We start from the raw sequence: 22,111 nt of genomic DNA on the forward strand, positions 1-22,111 counted from the left end.
TACCAGATAAAAATATAATGGTTTATTTGGTTTCTTCCATCAAAGAAAGGTTATTACAGAAAAACAGGTGAATAAAAATAGGTGAAAGAGAAATTGTCCATTAGATCATGCTCTGAGATCCCAAATGGCAAAAGCAACATGTATTCTTCTTCTCTCCGAGATCCTGAATAGCAAATGGCTGCTGTGTCTCAGTTCGGCTTCTCACATCGCCGTCAAGTAATATACCAGCTGTTATGTCATGTCATCTTGCGTCTGTCTCTCATGATGGTGAGGGAAGAAGAGGAGCGACCTCTACAGTTAGCCATGAATTATATACGTCTCCTAAAGCACGTGGTCTCTACATATATGGAGCTGTCTTTCTACCATGAGCCAAGCTTAAAAATAGCCTATGTCATGTAAGCTAAAGCATTCTACAGAACTGGGTCTTATAAGAAATTAACGGATTATTAATATTTAACAATTCCCCCTTTTGAGGGAGACAGTCATTAATTGGAACCCTCAAATATAACGATCTTTTTTCTTCTTTTCTTCTTCTTTGACAAAATAATTTAATATCAATAATAATAATAATAATAATAATAATATTAGATTACCGTTATAAGTACTCAATGACATAATTGATGTGAATTCATGTTATGGTAAGCCGTGAACAATATTCATATAAAATATGTATAATTATACTTCCCTAAGTCTAAATTGAAGCATCTCAGGTCCAGTCATCATCATCTGATGTCATCTGGTCTTCATTTTGATGTCTTCTGTCTTCTTCTTGGTTCTTTTAAAAATACAGTTTTCTTATAGCATATAGATGTTGTAGGAATTGTGTGGTGTATCAAATCAAAGTCCATAAATTCAAATGTTGATAAGAAATAAAGTCTATAGATGAAATGCAGCTTTAATATCTGTGCAGTGTCATCTTTAAAAACCTGGGCTTACATTGGCTCGCCTTGGATATTCTGGAATCCTCCATCGGTACTGGTCTTTGAACAGGTGTGACGTCTTTGGTCAGCAAAGAAAGGGTTAAAATGACTCTTCCTTGCTAAACATAGCACCATAACCAGTCCTTGTCCTAATGCACAGGACATATGTCAGGGTTGTAGCTTCCTGATAATTACCTTCATTGTTCACCAGCTTTCATCGAAGCTTTTCAGGTGATTGAAAACCTCTGGAACTTGATAAGAACGTGATAACACCGTTCATCTCAGCATCATAGGATCATCGTCCTCTGGTTGTCAGGTTAGACACTTTAATTGTGACTGTCGGTGGTGGATACTGCACTTGTGACTGTCAGTGGTGGATACTGCACTTGTAATTAACACAGTCTATTACTCAGTAATCATAGCTTTGTTACCTTCTGGGATTTCTGGATCGCGGCATTCTTCTTCTTGCAACTGATAAAAATCAATGAAGTTTAGAAATGTGAAAAGTCTTTATTAATATAATTTCAGTATCTTGCTTGAAGTCTTCATTCCCTATTCTATACCAAATCTGGTAATTTCCCTATCCCATAATATCACAGCGTACCATAGCAATCAGTAATATCCATATAATTATTATCAGAATTTGTACTGTATATGGATTTCAATATTTGAAATAATAAACCAATAATAAGTGATAATACATTATTATCCATTTTTTTCATGTGATAGAACATTTTTATGTCATAGGTGTAATTACCTTTTTCAACCCATAGGTGTCACTGTGTTTTATGTAACCAGTGTTTTCATCTTTATTAATAAGGAATATATTTATTATACTAATAATATGTAGGAATGTAAAGCCATGAACCAAAATAAGAATATATGAGTGAGCGAATGAATGAATAAAAGAATTGTTGCATATAACTCAGAAGTGAAACATTTTCTTAGTAATAGAACCATATAATTGCTATATTTAATGAAGCAATATTCTCAGTAGATATTACTTTACTAAATATTGGTGAAAGAATTAAAAATAATGAAAAATAAGAATAAAAATAAAAATAAGAATAAGGCCTTTATGTTGATGCAGTGTAGTTATGTCTTCAGTAACATACACCCTTAATATTTCCATGATCTGGATTATTTCATAATTGTCATAAACTTGTGTTATCAAAATATTCAAATCATGCAACTTTGCATGTAATTCCTCTTAGTGTAAAGAAATGACTCTTTATAATACTTGTTATTATACCCAATACTTATACCATTGTACCTTATTAATATTTTTTTTTCCTATTAAAATGTGTGAAGAAGAGGTATTAATCAAATGTGATTATGTAGTCAGGATAAAAAACATATTTCCCCCTTAATACCAAAAAATATTGTTTCATGAAATAATTCATTTATCAAAACCAAAATTAAAAATAATTAATGTATAAATTATGTGAATTTATACTTGCTTATACCATTATTTGTCTGAAGATGTGTAACCATCAAAATTAATTTGAATATCATAAAATTATCCTTTGGAAAAATTAATTTAAATGTAGTTTAAGATTAACACACTTGGACAGAGAAGGAAGGTCCACTATTCCCAGATGCAGCTGGTGAATACCAGGCTCTGTGCTGGTGCCTGTTTAAAAGAGCTAAAGCTGATAAGGAAAGAATAGATTTTCTTCCTAAACTATTTTCTATTTTGTTGTGCGATTGCACTTATCCACAATTAACTAAATCAAGAAATAATAATTACTATAGAAATATAGAAATATATGTTTGTATAGATAATATTTCATTATGTATCTTAATATTCTAATAATTTCCTAAAGATAAAAGCTTTGGGGGTTTTTTTTTTTTTCTTTCTCTCATGCATTCAGGATCCTGAGGTCTCACAAACATATCACATTACTCGCTCAGCAGCTGCTCATACACTCAGTCACTGTTACTCAGACTGTGTCACATATTAACTTTATACCTCACATATGAAAGTGTGATGAATACACGTATTTTAACCCAAATTATCCTAATTATCAATGCATTGTAAACTATTTCAATTTAGTCTCTTAATATTTCTTTGAATATTCCCCAAATACACATGACATAAATATATATGTATAGCTATACTTGACATTTAGGCCTGGAAAAAAAAATTCCATTGCTTTGCAAAAGTTGAGACCCCCTTTAAAATTATTTTCCTAAGGAACAGGGACATAGCATACTGGTATACTTGTATTATTAGAACAAGGTTCAAATTCCCCTGCTGTGGTTGTCATTCAAACCATGCAGTAAAAAAAACACACACCCAGAACATTTTAAAAAGCAATTGGTTATTTCCTTTTAAGGGTTAGATATATAAAATCATGCAATATTGCAACTTCCTGTGTAAATAAAGGCATAAATCCTTGGAAGAGAATTTTTCTCGATTAAGTCCTGCTTTGAAATGAAAATTCTAAGGAAACATAAAAAAATAAGGTTAATATCATATTCATATTCTAAATATTATTACTGATGTAGATTTTAATTTTCATTAAAAAATACAGTTCTACTATTTCTACTTTTACAAACACTCTATATATATACTGTATGACTATGTATATATCCACAAACCATAAAACTACAGGATTATACTCTATAAAATAATTACATATAACTCACTAATTGTATAACACTGTTACACAATATATATATTACTTTTTCTAACCAATTCCTACACCCATACTTATTTCTCTGCAAAAAATATCCTGAAAGGTTCTTGCCATTTTAAAGCTGATAGATTCTTGGAGCAGAGTATTCAGTTAACAGGCCATGATGTCACTCACCACCTGTTTCTGTCTGTTAAATTCGGCCATCTTTGTTACAGAAAGAAAATCAGAACTCATCATTTTTCTTAATTCAATTTGTGTCTTTTCGGTGTTCTTTTGCATCATTCCATATGGTTTATAACAAACATGTGATTTTCTTTTTCTTTCTTCGTAGATTTGATTTTGGGGAAATCTCATTTTAGAAGGCTTTGCTAATACAGGCTTCTGATAAGATTTTACTCTGCCTGTCTTTACAAAATTAGCACAATTTACTTTCCTCTCACGATTCTCGTGTTTTCTGGCAAACTCAAGGAATTGCGCACATTCAAACAAAGAATCTTTTTGTGACGCAATAACACGAGATGCAGGATTTAGAAACCAAAATTTGCTTACAAAACTCCTTATGAGGGACGGTGTTTTGACATTCTCACTCAGCATTCTATACAAACGTTCATATATGGACATGAACGTAAAAATACATTCCTTCCGACCAATCCTTAATTTTTGAAGAATATCAATATCTGGATGATTTTCATTTGATGAACAAAAAATGAGAATTTTTAATCTGTCCTTATCAGTTAAATTCTCATGTGTCTCACCAGATAACTTTAAAGACAATCTCCTAGCAAAATTTACAGGGATCCACATTTTGAACAACTGATTCTTCTCCTCATTAGATAAATCAAATTTATCAACACAACTTTCAAAGATCTCAGAGTTTCTATAAACATCTATTTTGTTGTCATAAGCAGGAATTATTTGGCATATTTTTATCAAATTCTTCCTCACGCTACTTCGGATTTGGGCCTGTGAGTCTTCTATTTTTAGTGGTACGTCTTTCCCTTGTACGTCCTCTACGTCAGTTCTGAAGTCTCCTCCTACTTCTCCATCTTGTTCCACGTCTGCAAGGTCACCTTCAATAGCTGCTACTACTTGTAACTGTTTCTCCACATTACAGTGAATCTCGGGAATATCACTATCCTCTACACAATCATTTTTAGATTTCTCTGACACAGATCTATGAAATATATCTACCATCTGTAGAATATTTTTTAATCTCTCTCTTTCTCTATTGAAAAACTTAGAATCTAACCTCTGATTCTCGAGTTCACACTCGGCATATAAACTTAACCATAAAACTTCTGAATTAGAATTGTCTACAGACTTAAATTTCAATTTACTCTGCTTAGCAAGACAATTAATGACATCCATTTCTCTTACCTTGAAATGTCTCAGCTTGTTCCCTTTGATGGACAACGCTGGGTTCCTGTCTTTACACGTCTGGCTTAGGTCTGGTACTTTTGGCACTTGTAGTACTTCTCAATCTATCTGGTACTTCTTACTTCTAGGTTCTATGTGATTCTTGTAAGTAGTGGAATTCCCGATAACTTGCACATATGATTTGACGTTAGCAAAGTCCAATCCCCCGTGTGTGCAAGTTGAGGAAATCCGCAAAAAAGTACAAAAATTCAGATCTGGCTGGCTCTCCAATGTAAAATAATGCATATCCTGTAAAATACTCAGGACTAGTTACCAGATAAAAATATAATGGTTTATTTGGTTTCTTCCATCAAAGAAAGGTTATTACAGAAAAACAGGTGAATAAAAATAGGTGAAAGAGAAATTGTCCATTAGATCATGCTCTGAGATCCCAAATGGCAAAAGCAACATGTATTCTTCTTCTCTCCGAGATCCTGAATAGCAAATGGCTGCTGTGTCTCAGTTCGGCTTCTCACATCGCCGTCAAGTAATATACCAGCTGTTATGTCATGTCATCTTGCGTCTGTCTCTCATGATGGTGAGGGAAGAAGAGGAGCGACCTCTACAGTTAGCCATGAATTATATACGTCTCCTAAAGCACGTGGTCTCTACATATATGGAGCTGTCTTTCTACCATGAGCCAAGCTTAAAAATAGCCTATGTCATGTAAGCTAAAGCATTCTACAGAACTGGGTCTTATAAGAAATTAACGGATTATTAATATTTAACATTCTTCCCTCAGCGGTGAGAATTCTTGTACTATCGGGGCCTGGGAGACGGTCCCGAAACAGTTCACGGTGGTCTGGCCGGTGTTCTGCGTAGTTGTACAGTTGAGCGCGGGTATCCCTCACACAGTTTGCCTTCCCCAGTCAGTACCGTCAGCCGGGGCAGTTGTGTCAGCGTCGTCAGCCGAGTTCGCAGTCTTGTCAAGGACCTTGATGTAGGCGGGGACAGCGATATTAGTGGGGGCAGCGGTACATGCGGCCTGTCAGCGGGACCCCGTCGGTCCTCTCGTCTCCAGCTCCCCTTAGCCCCGCCCCCTCGCCTCACAGCACCACTCATGCGTGCTCAGCGTTCCCACCTCCAGTTTGAATTTCTGCTCGCGCATTTTCTGTCTGCTTAGCCACACCCCCTTTTCTCGCGCACAGGGAACATCCTGTTACTCTAAGCGATCCCCCTGTAACTGAGGTGACAGACCTGACGGTTCTGAGCCCGTTATGTATGAGACAAACCTGGCTTGCTTTTTCTCCTTACAGTTACATAGATGATACTGTAAATGAGTAAGAAACAGTAAGACACATTTTAGAAATGAGTCGCTATTAATGTAGATTTGTTTACTAAGCGTTCTTTTCTATTGCTGTTAGTGAATCTTCCCCTCAGATAGTTGTACATTTCAATGTCTTAGACCTAATGAAATATAGTAAAAACAATAACAGAAAAGATCTTCCAGTTTAAATATTTCCTTTTATTAGATCATTATTAGTGACAAGTCGAGCTTTCTTGTATTGAACATTTTGTCCACCTGCTGAAATGGATTTTCTGTTATATTTAATGAAACATTATTTAATTTGATTCCATTTAAGGAGCAAGGCAAGACAGTGTGGATTTAATATAAGTCATTACAATAGCTCACACACAGTTATTGCTCTTGTTTCAGTACCGTACATTTATTTTTAGATGGTTTTTGATGATTTCAAGTCACTTATATTAGAGGAACTGGTTCTTCAGTTATGTTTGTTCACTCCAAAATAAAAATGGAAATTTAGATTATTGTTATAGTGCCATATTTTTATACTTTTCTCATACACTTTCATCACCAAATACTTATGTACCTTGTTAGACCATAGCACTTTGTGATAAAACTCTTTTAGCTTTAGCAAGTCTAGATAATCTGCTTTGCTATCAGGATACACAAATTCTGTACAAAACTTTAATACCAATAGGTTCCAACTTTTTTTCATATAATAACTCATATAAAAACAAGAAAACAACAAAGCTGTGGTTTTGCAGTGTTTTTTTTCAGCAGCCAAAGATTTCTCTCTTGGCAGTAAAAACACTGTGTTCAAAACGCACAGCATTTTTGAGAATTGTTTGCCTCGTTTTTTTTTGTACAGATAATTTGTGTGTTTTGAATACAGCACATGTTTAATAAAGTTAGTTTGATTCGCTAAAAACACTACAAAAATGCAACTAAGCATTTTTGCATGTATTCTTTACTTTCTATAGGTGAAAAAACACTGAAAAACAATTAACATGGTGCAGTGTTCCAATTCAGTCAGTAAAAAAAAAAATAAGCAGGTGCATGAGATTTTTGAAATCTGATGATATCTGAGTGCAGTCTGATTTCCGCGGACTCATAAAATAAAGAAGATTAAGATATCTTGTTCTCCATCTTCTCTCATCTGAAACAATAGGATCACACAGAAACTCTGATCTACCTCTGATCAAACTGTGATCAGTGTCTTTTCGGAGCGTCATTTAATTAAAAAATCTATCCGATTCTCTTGCACGAGAGAATCAATGCATGTGTGACCCTGGCTTAAAGGAGAGGCTCCTGCTGCAGCCCCTGGGAGACCCGGAGATTTGTTGCCTTACGTCTAAATGTAATATGATATCAAAGAAAACATAGATGAAACATAGATGTTTAGAAAGCAGGAGATGGTCTCTACTTCATGCTGCCCATGTTTAGTCTAGCTTGTATCATCTGACAGGTTCCTTTAAAGGGAATCCAGCAGTAGGATCAACTCTCATAAGACGTCTTCATGGGCGTGTAGGTCAAAGGTAGCTAAATAAAATACCTTGATATCTGTAATATGTTGTGTTATTCCAGAGAAATCCACATTATTTGCATCTGCCGGTGTCCTCTCAGTGCTTCAGTTTCAATCTCACAGGCAATACAGCAGAGCTGTGAGAGCTGCAGCAAGTGTGTTTGCAATAAGACAAAGTTCAGTTCTACTGTTCTGTGTTAGTTACATGTCTTACACTGGTAACTCTACCTTTTATTAAAAATAAGCTATAGGCAGCTTATTTTTACTAAAAATCTTAAAAAAAGTTTTCTAAAAATAATCTGAAGGCAGATTCTCATGCATATTAGTGTTCTGCAAAGAGATCTTAACAGCTCTGTTACATGTGAGAAAAAAATGGATTTCTCTGATATCATCAGATCAAAGATATCAAGGTATCATTGTATTCAGCTTCCTTTTGACTTACATGCCCATATAGACGGATTAAGAGGGTTGATCCTACTTACAGATTCCCTTTTAAAGGTGTTTATGATTATAAAAATAGGACTGCTTTTTTTTTTATCCAGAAACATGGCCCACTGCTTCTATGTCTTCCATCCTTGTACCTTCATTTAATGTCAAAGAGAAACTGATGCTTTTATTGGGTAAGTGCTGTGATTTATCTTAGTTGGATTAAAGAACTTGTCCAGTCTTCTCTTAAAAGTTTACAGTTAAGGCCCGTCACACTAAGCGATCCCGCTAGCGAGATCGCTGATTTTGTGACACATCAGCAATCTCGCCAGCGAGATCGCTGGTGTGACGGGGATCAGCGACTGGCCCCCCTGCCGGTTATCGCTGATCGTGCTCTAGCGGCCTGGGCCGTTTTTCGATCGCTGGTCTCCCGCTGCCCAGCGCGCATCGCTGCGTGTGGCAGCGAGAGACCAGCGATCAGCGACGCTGGGCGCTGGTTGCTAAGGTAAACGTCGGGTATCCAGGAGTCTCGGCTCCTAGATACCCGATGTTTACCTTGGAAACCAGCGTGTACGCCGATTTCCAAGGTAAACAGCGGGTATCCTGGAGTCGCGCGGCTCCTGGATACCTGACGTTTACATTAGAAACCAGCGTCGCTGGTCCTGATCGCTGGGGCTGTCTAACGATGTCCCATTGATCCCATCATGTCGGATCCTTGGTGGGATCGCTGGGACATCGTTTAGTGTGACGGGGCCTTTACTCTTTGTGACTCCTGTTTTCTGAATCCTCAGTGCGCACACCGCATGCGCATCAGGATTCTACATAAAGGGATGTAGTACCATCAACCCTGATTACAGTAATGTGTCACTACTGGTTTGTATAGTGTAGTATTGATAAAATCACTATTTTATCAGCAGAAGATTATCACTGAAGGACTAGTAAACCTGATGCCAGGTAGTCAAGCATATTCATGAGGCCTGTAACACCCCAACCCACTCCTAGATTTGCAGCAGGGAAAACAGTGATCTTATCAAAATGACAGGAAGCAGCTGTTACGCCGGCCACTCACCACGTGATTCACTCTGCTCCACCCATACCTGACCATTGCTCTGAGTTGCCTTGTGCTGATTGTAAGTCATAGTGAAGGATGGCTGAACTCTGCTTGATATATCAGGTGACCCTACCTAGAAATTCCAGTCAGCTGCGGCAATCCTGGGGACTGCCTGGAGTGGTACCTGGTGAGACCCTAATGAATATCCAGTAGACACTTAGTCACGCTCCTCCAGGGTAAGCCTGGCTGTTGCGCAGTGGGACCACACCCACCAGCTTTACAGAAGTCCAGTAAGTGACACATAGCTCGAATCAGGGTCTCTGTCCCTACATTATGTTGCTCTCAGATTACATAGCAAAACCTGCTGACAAATTCCCTTTACAATGCTGTCAATTTTTTTTCATAGAGTACCATGAGTATAAACAGTCAGTGGTTGCTACAAACCAATACACAGCAGTACTATTGATGATCAAGGATACCCCACGACGTGAGACTTTGCATGGTGCCCCAGATCAATGTCAATTGAAAGTCATTTTGTATTTCTTCCATTTTCTTACTATTGCACCAACAGTTGTCTCCTTCTCACCCAGCATCTTACTTATGGTTTTGTAGGCCATTCCAGCTTTGTGCAGGTCTATGATCTTGTTTCTGACATTCTTCTAAAGCTCTTTGATCTTGCCCATGTTGTAGAGGTTAGAGTCTGACTGATTGAGTCTGTGGACAGGAGTCTTTTATGAAGGTGACTATGTAAGACCGTTGTCTTTAATGAAGGTAACGAGTTGATTAGGAGTCAAAAAGACACATGTGAAAAAGACTTGGGTATACAAATAGATCACAGACTGAATATGAGTCAACAGTGTGATGCAGCAGCAAAAAAGGCAAATGCAATTCTAGGATGTATTAACAGAAGCATACAGTCTAGATCAAGTGAAGTCATTATTTCCCTCTACTCCTCTTTGGTCAGACCTCATCTGGAATATTGTGTCCAGTTTTGGGCACCACATTTTAAAAAAGACATCAACAAACTGGAGCAAGTTCAGAAAAGAGCGACCAGAATGGTGACCGGTCTGCAAACCCTGTCTTATGAGGAAAGGTTGCAGGATTTGGGAATGTTTAGTTTGCAAAAGAGAAGACTGAGAGGAGACTTAATAGCTGTCTACAAATATCTAAAGGGCTGTCACATTGTAGAAGGATCAACTTTATTCTCATTTGCACAAGGAAGGACTAGAAGCAATGGGATGAAACTGAATGGGGGGAGACACAGATTAGATATTAGAAAAAACTTTTTGACAGTTAGAGTGATCAATGAGTGGAACAGGCTGCCACGAGAAGTGGGGAGTTCTCCTTCAATGGAAGTCTTCAAACAGAGGCTGGACAGACATCTGACTGGGATGATTTAGCGAATCCTGCTTTGAGCAGGGGGTTGGACCAGATGGCCTAGGAGGTCCCTTCCAACTCTACGATTCTATGATTCTAGGAGCATCTAACTGATCTTACTTATGACTTGTGTTTTGAAACTGTTAAACTGTAAAGCGCTGCGGAATATGTTGGCTCTATATAAATAAAGATTATTATTATTATTATTATTATTATCTGTAGGAGCCAGAACTCTTAATGCTTATTAGGGGATCAAATACTTATTTCTCACAGCAAAATGCAAATAAATGTATATAATTGATACAATGTGATTTTCTGGATTTTATTTTTGATATTCTAACTCTCAAAGTTAAAATTAACCTACCCTTAAAATTATAGACTGTTCATGTCTTTGTCAGTGGGCAAATTTACAAAATCAGCAAAGGATCAAATTCTTATTTCCCCCACTGTATATGGAGATGGCTGCTCCTAGTATGCACCTATTCACATTAGCTTGGAAGTGCCAGTCTGTCTTTTGTCATTCATCTACTGTTTGGGCTTGGGCACCGAACACAGACTTCACCAGGAAGTCTGTGTTACTGTTTGGGTTCGGCTCTCTGAATACCTGTTGTTTGTTGTACTGTTATGCACATGACCGCGCGGCAAACACTGCTTCTGATCGGCAGTAAAATCATTACCGCTGTTCAGACAGCCACTGTTCCCACACTATCAAATGGCAACGTGAACCCGCTGCTGTGATCGGAGGTAAAAATTTTACCTCTGGTCACTGGCGTCGAACGATGGGACTACTGCTCCCATTAGCCTATGCCTGCTGCAGCTAATAATAGCATGAGCAGGCGGCGGCTGATAGGAGTATTCATCAGCTGACACCTGTGCTCTAAATAAATAATTTAAGAAAAAAAAAGGTGTGGGTTCCCCTGTATTTTTGATAACTAGCCAGGCAGAACTCACAGCTGGGGGCTCCAACCCTTCGTTGTCAGCTTCAGCAAGGCTTGTTATCAAGAACAGAGGGGTCTCCACGCCGATTTAAAAAAAAAAAAAAAAAAATAAAAAAAAGTAATTTTAAAAAAGGCATGGGCCCCCCCCCATTTTTGACAACCATCCAAGCTAAAGAAGGCAGCTGTGGGCTTGTATTCTCAGGCTGGTAAGGGGCCATGTACATTGACTATCTCAGCCTAAAAATAGCAGCCCACAACCACACAGAAAATTTGCATTTAATTGACACACCAATTCTGGCACTTTGCCCTGCTCTTACCACTTGCCATGTAGCGGTGGCAAGTGAGGTTCATATTTGTGTGGTTGATGTTACTTTTGTAATGTCCATTGACATCCAGCCCATGGCTTTGTAATTGAGAGGCATATATAAGACTCGTATCCATTAATAATCCTATAATTGCATTGTAGATAGTGTTGAGCATTCCAATACTGCAAATATCGGGTATCGGCCGATATTTGCGGTATCAGAATTCCGATACAGAGTTCCGATACTTTTTGCATATCGAATACCGGATTCGGAAGTTCCCATAATGCTATGAGCCAGTTTGATTTGATTCAGCCAATGAGGAATCCTAAGAAGTGTGGGCACATCCTGTTAGGCATGTAAGCATGTTAACTAATGGCATGGCTGTGATTGGCTGCTGAAATGATGTCATGATGCACTATAAAAGCTGCCGCCATTTTGGGTTCACTCTGCTGTGAATTCAGTTAGGAACAGGACGCTCCTGTTCAGACTCTGAGGGACAGTTAGAGATAGCGATTTTCTATATAGTGCTTTACCCAGGCTACTTTTTCAACCGCTGTAGCTTTCTTTTGCCTTGCAGCGCTGTTCACAGCTGTCTGCAAGGTCTTTGTGTGTGAGTGCAGCTCACGCTGTAGTGTGTTCCGCAGCCACCTCTGGTTGTAGCCTGCTCAGCGTGCATCACTGCCTCATATATAGTCCTTTTTTAGCTTTATTGCTGCTCATTTTTCCTGATTTCTCCTATTTGTGTGCTTCCATCCGTATCCATCTACATTGGTTGCAAACACTATAGGAGTAGATAGCGGTGCCTTTCTGCAGCCTTTCAGTGCTAGTGCACAGTTCTCTGCACTGTTCACGGCTGTCTGTGAGGTCTCTGTGTGTGAGTGCAGCTCACGCTGTAGTGTGTTCTGCAGCCACCTCTGGTTGTAGTCCGCTCAGAATGTGTCACTGCCTCATACATTGTCCTTTTTTGCTGTAGTGCTGCTTATTTTTCCTGAATTTCTCCTATTAGTGTGCTTCCAACCGTATCCAGCTAGATTGGTTGCAAAAACTATATAGGAGTAGATAGAGGAGCCTTTCTGCTGGCTTGTGCCCTGCAGCCCCAGCCAGATTAGTATTAGCCTATTTTTTGTAGCCTCATCTATTGCATTGTAGGTTACCTTCCTGCATTGTAATAGCTACAAAAAGTTTGTGATACTATCGCTTTTACATCTTTGGTCACATCCTTTTTTTTTGTGAAAAAAACACGTAAAAAAAGTTCACCAAACACTCCACTTTACAGTTATGTAGGCCACATTAGCTCATATTAAAGTGTAGTCCACACTTTATATAATTAGTGTTTCTTATACCTGTTAGCAGCTGTTCAGGAATAAGCACACTAAGCCCTTAGTACTTTTCTGCCTAGCTTTATCAGTTTACCAAGATGAAGAAGGCAGGGAGTAAGGCATGTGGTCGTGGGCGTGGAGTTTCAGCAGGGAGAGGACGTGGGGATTCTGTGCCTGCTGCGGGCACCAGTGACTCAGCATCCCCCAGTTTTCCCAGGGAACAGTCCTTTATGCGCAGCTTTGTAGAAGCTCGCCGTACCCCACTGCTGCGGGAGGAACAAATTGAAGCCGTTGTCGGATGGATGGCAGCTAACGCATCAACTTCAATTACTTCCACATCCTCTCAGGGCCAGAGCACTGAAGAGCAACCATCTGTCTCTTCACCACCTGCCAAATTGCCCAGGCAGTCAGAGAGCCCTGGACAAGAGCTATCTCTACTTCTGTTCTCAGAATCTCTTGGCTTGGAAAGAGGGGGCCAGCCAAGCAGCATTCTAGAATTGAAGAAGAGGGAGTATGCAGTGATGCGCAACAGCTTTGTCTCTCTGAATCTGAAGAGGTGGGTGGGCCAGTGCCTATGGTCAGCACACCTTAGTACACATCTGATGATGGGACTCAGGTGCCACTTTCTGGTGCATACTGTGCTGGCGAGACTACCAAGGAGAAGCAGGTATTTGAAGAGGGTAGTGTAGATGATGAGGTCCTTGACCCATCATGGCGTGAGGAACAGGAAGGTGGTGGGAGCAGCTCTGAGGAAGAGATTCCCCGAACGGCCAAAACAGGAGGGAGAGGGAGGGGGCAGACTTGGCTGCTGCCTGTAGCCTCCACTTCGGCACCCATTAAGAGCATTCCTCTTCCAAAACCCAAAACTGGCGCTCCCAGGACTTGCAGTGCGTGGTCCTGCAGATGACATTTGCTTTGTCAAATGCAAGCTGTGTAATCAGAAAGTCAAAAGAGGGAAAAGTGTCAGTAACCTCAATACCACAAATATGTGGAAACATGTGCGGACCAAGCACGTGGTGGAGTTACAAAGACACACTGAAGACGTCGGCCAACCTACAGCACCACCTACCACCTCTTCAGCTCGTGTTGCAGCCTCTTCCTCCAGCTCACACACAGCTGGTTCGGCTTCCTCACAGGATCGCCATGGAAGAACCTCTGGCACTGTTGTACAGAGACCCAGTGTAATTCCACCCACAGCACCACGTTCCCTGTCATCCTCACACTCCCAGGCCACTCTACAGCCATCGGTAGCACAGGCATGGGAGAAAAGGCGGCCAAACTCGGCAAACCATCCCCGAACACAGGCTCTGAATGCTGGCATTGCAAAACTACTGTCCCTTGAAATGCTCTCTTTCAGGCTGGTGGAGACTGACACCTTCCGTAAATTCATGGCATTGGCAGTCCCACAATACAACGTGCCCAGTCGCTTTTATTTCAGCAGGCAAGCCGTCCCTGCCCTGCAAAAGCATGTGGAGGGAAAAATTAAACATGCGCTAATAAACGCTGTCAGTAGCAAGGTCCACCTGACCACTGGTGCGTGAACCAGTAACCATGGACAGGGATATACCTTTCCCTCACTGCCCATTGGGTAAATGTTGTGGAGCCGGGCACAGATCTTGAGAGTGGCGCTGTACGTGTTCTGCCAACTCCAAGGATTGCAGGAATCCAGTCTGTACACATTGACTCCTCCTCATACTTCAGTTCCTCTGAATCAGCGCTGCAGGAGCCGTCACGGTCTACCGTCACATGGACCCGTGAACGCTTACCTGTTATGACCGATATGAGCACAGCCATGGCCAAAAGTCAACAGGCCGTACTGAAATTAATTTCTTTGGGGAATCGAAGCCACACAGCGCAGGAGCTCTGGAATGCCATCAAGCAGGAGAGCGACGTGTGGTTTGTGCCAGCGAATCTCCAGTCAGGCTTGGTAGTGTGTGACAATGGCCGAAATCTGGTGGCAACTCTGGGCCTAGGCAACCTCACTCACATCCCATGTCTGGCACATGTGCTCAGCTTGGTTGTGCAGAGTTTTTGAGGGACTATCTGGATCTTGATGCACAGCTGCACAAGGTCCACATAGAGTGCGCTCACTTGCGGCGTTCCAGCATGGCAAGATCGTGCACTGCAGCTCTGCAGCGTTGATTCCGCCTTACGGAACATCGCATCATATTTGACCTACCCACCAGGTGGAATTCAACGTTACATATGTTGGAGCAGTTGTGTGAGCAGCAGGCAGCAGTAATGGTGTACCAATTGCATCAGGCGCAAACAAGTCGCACTGCGCCGTTCACACTTCGCCACCATTGAGTGGGCCTCTATGAAGGACATCTGCCACGTTTTGCGTGCCTTCGACGATTCCACGTGGATGGCGAGTGCAGATGATGCACTAGTCAGCATGACTGTCCCCCTGTCTGCCTGCTTGAAAAAACACTGCAAGCACTATGGGAGGAGGTTGTGGAAGAGGTTGAGGATGAGGAGTCACAAATATCATCTGCTTCTGGACAGTCTGCGCAACGTGGTTCCTCACAAAGGCCTAGGCAGGGGACACTTTGTGAGGAGGATGAGGAGGAGTCAATGGAGGAGGAAGACATCTCTCCAGAGGAGGGAGGTACACAATGCTCTGGTAGTCAGTATGTAGAGCGAGGGTGGGGTGATGCAGAGCAGGCAGAGATGATGCCTCAAGCAGGGGACAGCGTTTCTTGGCCAGTTGGGAATCTGCAGCACATGGTTGACTTCATGCTGCAGTGCCTGAGAAACGACCGCCGCATCGCCCACATTCTCAACACGGCTGATTATTGGGTGTACACCCTCCTAGATCCTCGCTACCAGGATAACTTACAAAGCCTCATAACACCGTTGAACCAGGAGCATAAAATGCGGGAGTATCAAGACACACTGGTGCATTCCATCATGTTCTCCATTCCACCCGAGAGCAGTGCTGCTAGTGCTTTACAAAGCAGCTCTGTGCGTCGAGGCAGTGGAGGAAGCTCTGCACAAAGAGGGAGCAGAAGCAGCGCCTCAGCACAAGGCAAGACCAGTATGGCCCAAATGTGGCAAAGTTTTGTGTCCCCGCCACAAATGTCTACACCACCACAGACAGCTCCAGTCAGCAGGAGGCAACATTTCCGTCAGATGGTGACAGACTACATGTCTTGCCTTCTCAGTGTACTCCCAGATGGCTCTTCCCCCTTCAAGTTTTTGGTCTCTAAGCTGGATACATGGCCAGAGCTTAGCCAGTATGCATTGGAGGTGCTGGTGTCATGTCGGACGCTGTTCACACCACAGCATCCGGCAGGCAGAGGTAGTTCCACCTCCAGCCACTATAGCCTCGGTGGCGCCGGCCTGATCTTCAGGCTCTCGGGGGTTAATCCTGCTGGAGACCAGGTTGGATGGTTAGTCACGCCCACGGTCTTTAAATAGTCATGCTGGCATATGGGCGTCGCCGATTATAGCTTGTGTTTCATACCAAGTGGTTCCGGTCTGGAGTGGAGGTGTTCAAGAGAGAGAGATTCATATCTGGTGTCGTATGATCCGTCGTTATCCTTTCTCCTTCCCATATTTGTGTTTAGTTGTGCCCTGTTCACATTACTGTTTATTCCTGTGTGTGTGCGGCGCAGTGCAGTTTAAGTTCTCCCTGTCTGTCATTATTTGTGTGGGAGCTTTGGTGGTGACTCCTCACTGGGTGGAGGGTGGAGGGTTAAGTGCAGGGCTGAGCAGGAGATAAGGAAAGGTCGGAGGCTCAGGCATTTGCACCTTCAGCAAAAACCCTGGGTTGAGGGTCAGACAGGGTTTCCCCTAGTAAAGGGACACCACAGGGGCCCCGGGTATTTCAGCCTTAGTTGAACTAAGCCCCCGTGACATTATAATCGGCCCACATTTTTTCAGGAGTCCATGGATCCATTAGATTCCATAACCCGCCAGTTGGCGGCGCTGTCCATACAGGTCTCCGAGTTGAATGGGGCAGTTCAGCAGCAGGGCCTGGTAGTAGCAAAGGTGCAAACGGCATCTGCAGGTATCGGTGCAGAGCCGAAGTTTCCGCTGCCAGAACGATTTTCAGGCGATCGCAGCAAATTTGTCGTATTTCGGGAGGCCTGCAAATTATACTTCCGCATGCGGCCAATATCCTCAGGTAATGAGGCCCAGCGAGTAGGGCTGGTGTTGTCATTACTGAGTGGTGACCCCCAAGCATGGGCATTTTCCTTACCACCTGACTCTGCTACATTTCATTCGGTCGATAATGTTTTTTCTGCCCTCGGGCTCATTTACGATGACCCTGACCGACTGGCTCTAGCGGAATCTAAAATCCGCGCCCTCCGCCAGGGGGAGCGCTTGGCAGAAGACTATTGTTCGGAATTTCGCCGCTGGGCTGTAGACACACAGTGGAATGACCCAGCACTGCGGAGCCAGTTTATTCATGGGGTATCAGGGAGGGTGAAACAAGCCCTCCTGATGTATGAGACTCCGGCATCATTGGAGTCTGCCATGAGTTTGGTGATACGTATTGATCGCCGTTTTCGTCAGGGGGCACAGGAGACGCTACCTCTGGGGGAAAACAGAGGTGCAGGTGTGGTTGAAGTAGATGAGTCCCCTGAACCTATGCAGATTGCTGGCGTGGCACAGGTTCAGCCTCGCGCTCCGGGAGTCCGGAAGTCCGGAGCATGTTTCTACTGTGGTAAAGGTGGTCATTATGTTAACATTTGCCCGGTACTACCTAAGAGGGTCACACCGGCGGAAAACTGTTAAGCTCAGAGGGTATGGAGGAGACCCAACTGAGCGTATGCATATCCTCCATGATGGTATCTCAATGTATGCTCCCTGCCAAGGTTATTGTCGCCGGCAGAGAGCTACCTATATCAGTGTTTGTGGATAGCGGTTCCGCCACCAATCTCATAGATGAGGAGTTTGCACACACCGCCGGGTTTAAGATTGAAAAACTTCCTCACCCCATACAGGTGGTGACCATTAATGCTGTTCCCCTCCCTCAAGGGGAGATTACTGAGTTTGTGGCAGAGGTGAAACTCCACATTGGGGTCCTACATTCTGAGTCAGTTACATGTAGGGTCCTCCGTAATCTCCCAGCTCAAATGGTCCTGGGTTTTCCATGGCTGTCCAGGCACAACCCGGTAATTGATTGGAAAACTCAGGACATAGTACAATGGAGTGGTTTCTGCCAAGACAATTGCTTGGCCACATGTGTGTCCGCCGTGACGCCCAGCCTGCCGGAGGCTTTGCAGGATTTCGCGGATGTTTTCTCTGAGAAGGGTTGCTCAGAACTGCCTCCACATAGAGCCTATGACTGTGCTATTAGGTTAAAACCCGGGGCCAAATTACCTAAGGCCAGGATGTTTAATATTTCTGGTCCTGAGAGACAAGCTCTGAAAGACTACATCGCGGAGAGTCTGAGCAAAGGTCACATCCGGCCTTCGTCCTCGCCTGTAGCCGCGGGGTTTTTCTTCATTAAGAAGAAAGATGGGGGGTTACGCCCGTGTCTGGATTTCCGAGAGTTAAACCAGATTACTATCCGTGATCCCTACCCAATGCCGTTGATCCCGGATTTGTTCAACCAGGTAGCGGGGGCAAAATGGTTTTCCAAGCTGGACCTCAGGGGGGCGTATAACCTCATAAGGGTCCGTCAGGGGGATGAGTGGAAGACGGCGTTTAACACTCCTGAGGGTCATTTTGAGAGTCTGGTTATGCCGTTTGGGTTGACCACCGCGCCTGCCGTTTTCCAACATTTTATTAATGATGTCTTTGCTCATGTCCTGGGGAGATTTGTGATTGTATACCTGGATGATATCCTCATTTATTCTAGCGATCGGGACACTCATTTGCAGCATGTTAGGCAGGTGTTACAGTTGCTCCGGGAGAACCAGCTCTATGCTAAGCTGGAAAAATGTTTATTTTTTGTCCAGGAGTTGCCCTTTTTGGGATATATTGTGTCCGCAGCTGGTTTTAAAATGGACACCGCTAAGGTGCAAGCGGTGTTGCAATGGGAGAGGCCGGAGAGTCTGAAAGCACTCCAGCGGTTCCTTGGGTTTGCGAATTATTATAGGAAATTTATAAAACACTTTTCGACTGTCGCCAAACCGCTCACGGACATGACAAAAAAGGGTGCCGATCTGGCGAACTGGCCTGAGGTGGCTATACGTGCATTTGAGCGTCTGAAGAATAGTTTTGCTTCAGCCCCCATTCTGGTGCAACCAGACGTGTCTAAACCTTTTGTGGTAGAGGTTGATGCGTCGGAGGTGGGAGTGGGGGCAGTACTGTCTCAAGGCTCGTCCTTGAGCGAGATGCATCCATGCGCCTACTTCTCCAAGAAGTTGTCGCCGGCCGAACGGAATTATGATATCGGCAACAGGGAGTTGTTGGCCATCAAACTGGCTTTTGAGGAATGGCGACACTTCTTGGAGGGGGCGGCTCACCAGGTCACAGTTATCACCGACCATAAGAATCTGCTCTACCTGGAGTCGGCCAAGCGTCTGTCTCCTAGGCAGGCTCGCTGGGCATTGTTTTTTACTCGTTTCAATTTTCTTGTGACGTACCGTCCCGGGGCTAAAAACACCAAGGCGGATGCTTTGTCTAGGTGTTTTCCGGGGGGAGAACCTCGGGAAGAGCCGGTACCCATCCTCCAGAAAGGGGTAGTGGTCTCGGCTCTCACGACTGAGGTAGAGGCGGAGATTGCCGAGGCCCAAGAGGAGGTACCACCAGGACTTCCCGCCAACAAATCATTTGTACCCCTGCATCTTCGGCCTAAAGTGTTGAAGGAACACCACGCTTCGGTACTGGCTGGTCACCCAGGGGTGAAGGGCACCTTAGAGCTGGTATCGCGTCGTTTCTGGTGGCCCAAAATCCGGCAGGACGTGGTCTCGTACGTGGCAGCTTGCATCACGTGCGCTAGGGCTAAGTCACCCCGAACCCGTCCTGCTGGCACGCTACAGCCTCTGGGGGTACCCAATAGGCCATGGACAGAAATCTCCATGGATTTTATCACTGACTTGCCAGCCTCGGCAGGGAACACGGTCATCCTGGTGGTGGTTGACCGTTTTTCAAAGATGGCGCATTTTGTGGCGTTGTCCTCTTTGCCCAATGCTAAGACGTTGGCTCAGGTATTTGTGAAGGAGGTGGTCAGACTCCACGGAGTACCGTCTGACATAGTATCTGATAGGGGTACGCAATTTGTGGTGAGGTTTTGGAAAGCTTTTTGCTCAAGGTTGGGGATCAAGTTGTCACATTCATCGGCGTTTCATCCACAGTCTAATGGACAAACTGAGCGCATGAACCAAAATCTAGAACAGTATTTACGATGCTTTGTGTCCGACAACCAGGAGGAGTGGTCTACTTTCCTTCCTCTGGCCGAATTCGCATTAAATAATCACCGCCAAGAGTCATCAGGAGAGTCTCCATTCTTTTGTGTGTACGGTCAACATCCTCAGTTTTGTACCTTACGTCAGGGTGACTCCGGGGGTGTCCCGGAGGAGGATCAGCTAGGAGCCCAATTGTCATCAGTCTGGAGGCGGGTGAAACAGCGTTTGTTGAGCATGAGTGCCAGGTACAAACGGGTGGCTGACAGTAGACGCGTGCCAGGTCCGGACCTGTGTGTGGGTGAATGGGTGTGGTTAGCTACGAAGAACATAAAACTCAAAATCCCTTCTTTAAAACTGGGTCCAAGGTTTATTGGGCCTTTTAGGATTTCTGCCATCATTAACCCAGTGGCTTATCGGTTGGAACTTCCCGCAGTGTACAAGATACACAACGTGTTTCACAGGGCTTTATTGAAAAAGGTGGTAGGCTCTGTGGACACAACGCCGATGCCACCTCCAGTCATGGTGGATGGCGAGTTAGAGTTCGAGGTCGCCAAGGTAGTGGACTCTCGAGTAGTACGCCGTACTCTTCAGTATTTGGTGCACTGGCGGGGGTATGGTCCAGAGGAGAGGTCTTGGGTTCCAGCCTCAGACATACATGCGGATCGGCTGGTCAGTTCTTTTCACCGTCGTCATCCGGACAAGCCGGGTCCTAGGAGTCTTGAGGGCCCTGGGGTCCCTCGTAGAAGACGGGGTACTGTCATGTCGGACGCTGTTCACACCACAGCATCCGGCAGGCAGAGGTAGTTCCACCTCCAGCCACTATAGCCTCGGTGGCGCCGGCCTGATCTTCAGGCTCTCGGGGGTTAATCCTGCTGGAGACCAGGTTGGATGGTTAGTCACGCCCACGGTCTTTAAATAGTCATGCTGGCCTATGGGCGTCGCCGATTATAGCTTGTGTTTCATACCAAGTGGTTCCGGTCTGGAGTGGAGGTGTTCAAGAGAGAGAGATTCATATCTGGTGTCGTATGATCCGTCGTTATCCTTTCTCCTTCCCATATTTGTGTTTAGTTGTGCCCTGTTCACATTACTGTTTATTCCTGTGTGTGTGCGGCGCAGTGCAGTTTAAGTTCTCCCTGTCTGTCATTATTTGTGTGGGAGCTTTGGTGGTGACTCCTCACTGGGTGGAGGGTTAAGTGCAGGGCTGAGCAGGAGATAAGGAAAGGTCGGAGGCTCAGGCATTTGCACCTTCAGCAAAAACCCTGGGTTGAGGGTCAGACAGGGTTTCCCCTAGTAAAGGGACACCACAGGGGCCCCGGGTATTTCAGCCTTAGTTGAACTAAGCCCCCGTGACAGCTGGTTTGCCCTGTTGCTAGTGTATTATCGGAACGTGTCTTTAGTGCCGCAGGTGGTGTACTAACAGACCGTTGCATGCGACTATCCTCCGATAACGTTGACTGGCTTACTTTTCTGAAAATGAACAAGGCCTGGATCTCGCTGGAATTTGCCAGTCCTCTTCCAGATTAAATAATTGGTTGGCAACAGTATCCAGGTCTCCTGTTGTGTTCATGTTTCTACCACCTGAACTGTAATCCCTGGGCTCCAACACCGCCAGTTGCTGCTCAGAAGTGCCGTCTGCACAGAGAAA

This window comes from Dendrobates tinctorius, unplaced genomic scaffold, assembly GCF_039654945.1.
Source record: "Dendrobates tinctorius isolate UK_male_01 unplaced genomic scaffold, ASM3965494v1 ptg000024l, whole genome shotgun sequence".
NCBI classification, from domain to species: domain Eukaryota; kingdom Metazoa; phylum Chordata; class Amphibia; order Anura; family Dendrobatidae; genus Dendrobates; species Dendrobates tinctorius.